This window comes from Callorhinus ursinus, unplaced genomic scaffold (genome assembly GCF_003265705.2).
Source record: "Callorhinus ursinus isolate GAN/ISIS: 27379988/994484 unplaced genomic scaffold, GSC_fseal_2.0 scaffold8, whole genome shotgun sequence".
In the NCBI taxonomy this organism is placed as follows: Eukaryota; Metazoa; Chordata; class Mammalia; order Carnivora; family Otariidae; genus Callorhinus; species Callorhinus ursinus.
Genome location: NW_027397070.1, coordinates 700700 through 708723, shown reverse-complemented (window position 1 = coordinate 708723; position 8024 = coordinate 700700). Strand labels below are relative to the sequence as shown.

General features: G+C 44.9%; 1 pseudogene; it reads right to left on the bottom strand.

The window, feature by feature from the left end:
* Positions 1–4533: 4533 nt before the first annotated feature.
* On the bottom strand, positions 4534–6657 carry LOC112822595 (RNA-binding protein EWS pseudogene; annotated as a pseudogene).
* Positions 6658–8024: the final 1367 nt, after the last annotated feature.

Sequence of the window (8024 nt, the reverse complement as noted above, 5' to 3'; positions counted from 1 at the left end):
TCTTCCTTCACAAGATGAGTAATTAACAAAGAATATAGGTGTTAAAAAGAAAACCGCATGGCCATAAAGGAGACAATTAAGACCCCAAATCAGTAAACCACGATTTAATAACTAACCTAACTACAGTTTCAAACCCCTCAGGAATGGACCTTTAACCAGCCAACGTGGAACTTCCTAGAGGCAGTCTCCTGAAAGACCCCTCCCTCCTTAGGAGGGCAAACTTGCCTAAATGCTGCATTCCTTGCTAATTAATTCTTCTTCTTCTTTTTTTTAATGCCTTCTCTCTACCTTTAAAAACATTTCCTTTCCTGCAGCTCTGCGGAGCTCCCCTCTGCTTCCTGAATAGAATACTGCTCAATGCAAGAATCATTTAACAAAGCCAATTAGATCTTCAATTTTACTTGGTTGAATTTTGTTTTTTAACAGAGGTCAATTTTTTATTCTTACCATCATCATCATTATTTGGGGTTCAGTTTAGAAGGGTCCCAGGAATGTTTAGACTGGTTTTGTTTTTGTTTGTTCTTGTTCTTTATGCAGAGGAATATACATTCAATGCTTAAAAGGAATGTGTTTAAACCTGTATATGTCTCAGGCTGTTCTGGCCTAGTCACAAAAACTGGGCAGAATTAATTATCCTTAAAGAAGAAGATAACAGGAGAGGAAGAAAAGGGGAGTATGTCAGAGGGGGAGACGAACCATGAGAGATGATGGACTCTGAAAAACAAACTGAGGGTTCTAGAGGGTAGGGGGGTGGGGGGACGGGTTAGCCTGGTGATGGGTATTGAGGAGGGCACGTTCTGCGTGGAGCACTGGGTGTTATGCACAAACAATGAATCATGGAACACTGCATCAAAAACTAATGATGTAATATATGGTGATTAACATAACAATAAAAAATTTAAAAAAAAAGAATTAATTATCCTTAAACACACACACACACACACGTGCGTGTGCGTAAATCCTCTTTTCTTACTCTCTGGCATTCTTCAGGGCATATTTTTTTTTCATGAAAGACTAGACTCTGTTCGAATTTCAGAGCTGAGACAAACTTGAGAATCATGTGTTAAGCCCTTCATGTTCCGATGAGGCATCTGAGACCTGTGAAGCTCATGAGTTGCTCAAGGTCACCGAGTTGTATCAGCAGTGAGAGAATCGAGAGGCTGCGAGATAGATGCCCCCTGCTCGTGGTCAATCCAGGGCTCTGGCTCACACCCTTTAATCCTCTCAAGGGGCCCCCACTTATCGTGCCTGGAGCCGGGGCAAGCCCTCGAGGTCAGCACAGCCCGCAGCTCTGTTGACCAGGTTGCTGGCAGAGTTTGGGTGCAGGAAGCAGGTAGCAGGGTCCTGCTGTGTGTCAGCAGCACAGACGTAGGTGGCTGAGTCTGCAGGCTGGGATTTCGTGATATATAAGGAACTCCGTTTGATGGTCTTGTCAAAGGTGGCCCTCAGTCTTCCTGTCTGTTTTTCACCCTCATTTTCACGTATTAGTTGCAAGAAGACAAGGCTTCTTCCCAGATTTTGTCGGTACCACTGGAAGACCTCTGGAGAGTAATTCGTATAGTCACAGGTCAGCACAGCCTTCTCACCCTCCTGGATGCTCAGGGACTGTGGATTCTGTTCCAACTTTTGGCTGCTTACCCCTAGGCAGACACACAATACCAGAAACAGAAGGTTTAGCCACTACACTGACACTCCTTAAGAGTCATATTTTCAGGGTGCCTGGCTGGCCCAGTCGGTTGAGCAGCCAACTCTTGATTTCAGCTTCGGTCATAATCTCAGGGTCCTGGGATCAGGCCCTGTGCTCAGCTCAGCGCTCAGTCAGGAGTTTGCTTTAAGATTCTCTCTCCCTCTGCCCTTTCCCTGGCTCACTCACACGTGTGTGCGGGCTCTCGCTCTCTCTCTAAAATAAATAAATCTTTAAAAAAGTGTCATATTTTCTTTCCACAACCCCAGATATAACGAAAGATGAAGCAGAATGGATCTTGGCCCTCTCCCTCCATCCTGTGGGCTGGGTCCCTGGATCTCTTTGTCCTCGTCACCAGGAAGCCTCCAACTCACAGTCCACTGGAAGCCACAAAATCACCAAAATAACTCCCAGGAACAGCTTCATTCTTCTCCCCAACTGTGGCCTGGTATGTGGACCCAGTCTCTTCAATCAAAAAGTCATTCCCTCTAGTTTGGTGGGTGTCACTGGGGCTCTTCTGTGGGAGGAAGTCTCTGCTTTCTACCCAATCAGTGACAAGCTTGTTCGGCCCTCTACAGACACTCACTGACCTAATCCAACTTGAAAGTGAACTGTTTCAAAGCTGAGGGAGGATCCAAATAGATAGGAAACAGCGCCATCTTGTGTTCAGAAGGTTTTTACAATAACAAAATGTGCTCTAGAGCAGTGCTTCTCACCCTGTGTACAAATTACCTAGGGATTTTGCTAAAACACAGATTCTTTTTCATTATGTCAGGGAGCAAGAATATCCTGTTCCCTACAAGGTCCTTCTAGACAGACTAAGAATCAAATGGTCATGAGACAGATTAATAAGAGTAAAGCAAATCTGATGTCGTACTTATGATGGGGAATCCTCGCAGACATGAACATTCCAAAGACAGGCAAAATGAGGTATATATGTCATTCCGAACTAAGGAGAAGGGGGCAGGGGTCTGGGACTTCAAAGGGAAGGAAAGTAATTGACAGGAAGATGAAAAGTAAATATTTGACAAGCAAATGTTTGCTGGACGTCTCAGAGACAATGGGCCATAGAGCACTTTGATCAGACAGGCTTTGTTAAGTTCCTCCCTGTCTACCATACATAGTTCATAGTATAATGTAGTTAGTGACAGTGATAGCGGTCTTCCTGGAGCAGGTCCTCTATCTAAATTCTTTTTAGGCAGTTGTTGGGGGGCGGGGTTGGGGAGAGGTAAAGAGCTTTTCCTGAATCTGCTGGTTTTTGATTGCTTTTTAACTCAAAATAATCTTCATGCCAAAGTAGCCCACCTTGGGGCAGCCAGCCCGTGGCCCCAACAGTTAGGTCTCCAGTGGGACTGGATAGTCTATATTTCTAACAAGCTTCCTGGCCATGTTGATGCCTCTAATTTAAGTAGCAGGACTAGATGAATGCTTGCCTCAGTCCAGAAAAGGGAATTTGCAGTATTAAGGTTTGATACAGGACAAATGATCACGTTTCCCAAGGTCTCCATTCCACCACCCAAACTATACTGTTGTTTCTAACGGTTGCCGGAGGATGTCACCAGCCGTAGATTAATGTAAAGCACAGGAGAGTGCATGGCTGAATTCTAGGGAACTTGCTCAGATCCAGGCAGTGAACCTCCTCTCTTCACTCCTCCTGGCCTTCCCACAGGCAAGAAAATTATCACTTTGACTTCAAAAGGTCTTTCTTCTTGATCTTGTTGAGATAGTGTAATAAATACTCACTTTAAATCCAACAGAAACTCAAATCAGGGAAGTCTCCCAGTTCATGCAAAACCATGCTCCCTGAAAGGTCAATTATTTTTTAAAATACAACAGTCCTCTGATTGCATATATCAGAATATCTTTCCTACTTCATTAATGCCAAGGTGGGTGTATTGTCACTTCCTCAAATACATTTAGGCCATCCTGTGGCCTAAATGAAAGAGGGATGGATAGATGGACAGACAGACAGGAAAATGAATGCATGGAAGGAAGAAAGCAGAGAATGGGCTAGGGTATGCTGAGAAATAAAGCTGGAAGGAGAGTTTGGGTCTAGAAAGCAAAAGATTTTGAATGCTTGAATTTGTTTATAGGTTATTTATTAGCAAAAAAAAAAAAACCTACAGAGGCTTTTCAGCAGGTAAGTAATATTATAAAAATTCTATACATTTAACCTGGCTGCTTGTCCACCAGAGTAATTTGGAGAGAGAGGTTGATAGACATTGTGGAGTGTGTTCCAGTCTCAAGCTGTCCGGGCTCTGAAACTCACTCTTGCATTTAATCTCTGCCTGAGCTTGGGCAAGCTACTTAATGTCTTCAAGTACCAATTTCTTTGTGTGTAAAACAGAAATATCATCAGGATGTTATGAGGAGACATGGATTGACTAATATACATAAAACACTTTGTACGCACGTCATGCACAGTAAGAACGCAGTAAATGGGAACTATCACTCTAAGAAAAGGGATACAATACCCTCTCATTGTGACCCATAGTGACTGAACCAGGGCTCACTGAGCTTCAAAGCTAGGAGGGATTTTAGAGAATTTGCAGAAAATGATGGATTAGAGATACCTTAAATCAACTAAGACCTATATTTTAGAAAAGAGAATGAAAAGAGCAAAATCACTACTTAGCTTGTTAAGCAAGGATATACATTATCAATATCTTGGTGTATTACTTTCCAACCTTTGTGCTGTTCCTATTTTCCCTACATAGCAATATTAAGTAGCAATCACACCAGTTCATATCTTGATAACCATTATAGAGTCTCTTTATAAATACCATTTATTTGCTATATAATATTCCATTTGGGTGACTAAGCCCTTCCCCCCCCTTTTTTTTTTACCATTTAACTTGTTTTAATGTTTCTTCACAAATGGTGAAAAATACTAAAGTACAGACAAGGAATAATCATAATGTTGTGGCCAACATTATAAATATGGAATTATAAATTTAAAACATTTTCTGGTTTAAAAAATAAATCTGGTAGTCAATGCAGCTCTGCGGGGTCTCTGCGTCTAGTAGGGCCGGTCTCTGCGTTCCTGACGGTGCTCGCCTTTATCCATTTTTCCAGGTCCTCCGCGCCCGCCTCTTCTTCCTCCCATCTGTACCATCAAAGGTCCAGGGGGCCCACCAGGGCCGCCCCGTCTTCCTCCACCAAAGCCACCTCGGTCCATGCCGCGGCCACCACGGAAGCCCCCTCTGTCTCCACCACGGCCACCTCTGAACATCCCACCGGGACCACCGCGGTCCATGAGGCCGCCTCTTCCGCCGCGCATGCCACCAGGGCCGCCTCTGCCACGGTCACCACCCGGGGGTGGAAAGGGTGGTGGAAGGAAGCCTTCAGGCTTCGGGGCCTTACACTGGTTGAATTCTGTTCTCCAGGCGAAGTTCTGGTTTCCACACCCCGGATTGGGGCACTGCCAGTCTCCAGCTCGGTGCTGGACATTTCCTCCTCCGGATGGGTTCCCTCGGGAACCCCGGGGCCCTCTTGGGGGAAAGCCACCTCTGTCTCCTCCACGGCCTCCCATGCGACCCATGGGGCCCCCAGGACCTCCTGGGCCGCCTGGACCTCCACGAAGTGGCGGCGGCATCCCTCTGCCCTCACGGGGAGGCATACCACCCCGCATGCTGTTCATTGGAGGCTTCTTCCGAGCAAGAGAAACCTTAAGTTTGCTCCCTTGAAAATCTTTCCCATCAAACCACTCCACGGCAGCCTTGGCAGTTGGTGGGTCTTCATAGGACACTGTAGCATCACCTTTGGGCTTTCCTGTTTCCTTGTCCAAGTAGATATGGATCATGGGTTGTCCGGTTCTCTTGTTCATCTTAACAACTCCACACTGCTTAAAGAAGTCTGCCAGATCATCTAGAGTCACATTGTCATTTAAGCCTTGCACATAAATTGCACTGTTGTCAGAGTCTTCATCTGGATCTACAGGTGGGCCTAGATCAAGATCTGGTCCTTCGTCCATGGGTCCACCAGGCTTATTGAAGCCACCTCGCTCTCCAGCGCCCATTCCACCGCGTCCTCCTCCCCGCCCACCTCTGCTCATGCCTCCACGATCAAATCCCCCTCTTCCCCTGCCCCGGTTATCAGGGCCACTCATGCTCCGGTTCTCTCCTGGTCCGGAAACTCCTCCAGACTCCTGCCCATAAACACCCATGCTACTGGGGTGGTCCTGTCAGAATGAACTCTGCTGCCCGTAGCTGCTGCTCTGTTGGCTATATTGACTTGGAGCCTGGCTGTAGGATCCAGTTTGGGGGGATAACTAGTGGGTGGCTGCTGCCCATAGCTGCTTTGTTGACCATAGCTGCTCGGCTGCCCATAGGTGTTCTGCTGAGAGTATCTGCTCTGATCATAACTAGTCGGCTGTGCAGAGGAGTAGCTGGTAGGAGGATAAGACGGTGGTGCTGGGACTGGCTGCATGGGGTAGCTCCCAGGTACCTGGGGATAACTGTAGTTACTCTGTCCATATCCTAGGCTGGGCTGGTTGTAACCCCCTGTGCTAGGTTGAGGTTGACTAGTCTCAGCGGGTTTGTTACCATCCTGCGGTCTTGCAGGTGCGGTGGCTGCCGGCTGCTGCCCATAGGCAGGGTAAGCAGGCTGAGTGCCATAAGCAGACTGAGCTGCATAGGAGGCCTGGGTGGTAGTGACCGTAGCAGTGGTGGTATCGTAAGCACCAGTGCCGTACCCCTGGACAGGCTGACTGTATGCCTGGGGGGCAGCTGGAGTAGTATAACCGGCGGGAGGCTGTCCATAAGAAGTTGCATAGGCGGTCTGCCCATAGGTCGCAGTGGTCTGAGCGTGGGTATAGCTGACATCAGTGGGCTGTCCATAGGTTCCATAACTTTGCTGCCCATATGCCTGGGTGGTCTGTGCATATCCTTGAGTGGGTTGGGCAGTGTACGCACTGTAGCCCTGCCGGGCTGCCGCTTGGCTGTAGGTACTGTAATCCGTGGACGCCATTTTCTCTCCTTCCTTCTCGTTTCATTCCTTCCCCCCTTTTTTTTAAGGTTTTTTATTTATTTATTTGAGAGAGAGAGAGAGAGAGCAGGGGGAGGAGCAGAGGGAGGGGGAAAGAGAGAATCCACAGGCAGACTCCTCGCTGAGCAGGAAGCCCAACACAAGGCTCGATCCCAGGACCCTGAGATCATGACCTGAGCAGAAAGCAAGAGTCAGACGCTTAACAGACTGAGCCACACAGGCACCCCAAGCCCTTCCCTTTAAGATTAGACATTTTCGTTTTCAATTCTGGGGTAATATAAATAACTTCCCAACTATCTTTGTGCATAATTATTTTCATATGCATGGAGGGTTTTCCTGAAGACAGATTTTACAAGGAAATTAATCTGTTTTTAGATTTCAAGTCATGTTTTTTAATTACTTTCCAAAATAGCTTACAAAGTTACTCTCCCACTAGTGTATGTTTATTTCACAGCATCCTGCTCAAATTCTGTCTTTAAATTGCTGTTAAGTTATCCCTACAACTCCCTAATGGTTTTTTTAAGTTATTTCTATGCATTTTTAAGAATACCAGTGGGTTTAAACATATCCCATGTGTTTTGAACCATGTTATTTTTTTCTGTGCAAACTCCCTCATCACATCTTCTTTATATTTACCTATTTCGATATTAATGATTTCCTCTTTAAGCATTTAAAAATAATGCAGAAGAATTATTAATCTGTTGTGAGATTAGCAGCAAATTAACAGTAAACTGTAGTTTGAATATAATTTTGGTTATTTTTACATATAATAAATTAGTTTTTTAATATTTATGTAATCAAATCTTCTATTTTTTCCCCTTGATTTCTTCCATTGTTCTTAAGTTTAGAAAATTCTTCTCCCTTCGGTTTGTTGACTAACCTGCATTTACATTTTTTTACTAATAACTTTGTGATTTAATTACTTTAATCTCTCTGGAATTTATTTCATCATGTGAGGTACTTCATTTATTTGTTCAACCAATATTTACTGAATGCCTACTGATTTTGCAACACTTTTTGTTTTCAAATAGTCAGCTTCGTGCTTCTCAAGTTAGAGTACTCTTGCCCTCAGGACAAAACATGTAATAAATACCATGCATTATCAGGGAGCATTTTTATTACTGAAAAATCGGAGAATATGTGAATTATTTACAAGATTATGTTGCACTAAAATTGATATGGATGTATAATGCAGTAAAATAAAAATGATCACTCAAAAATTTTAAAGTCAACATGGGACTTTTTGTACTTTCACCAGACTACTTTGGCGACTGTGCCCTCACATCCAGATTTCAAGAAGGAAAAGTTCTGGGGCGCCTGGGTGGCTCAGTCAGTTAAGTGTCTGCCTTCCACT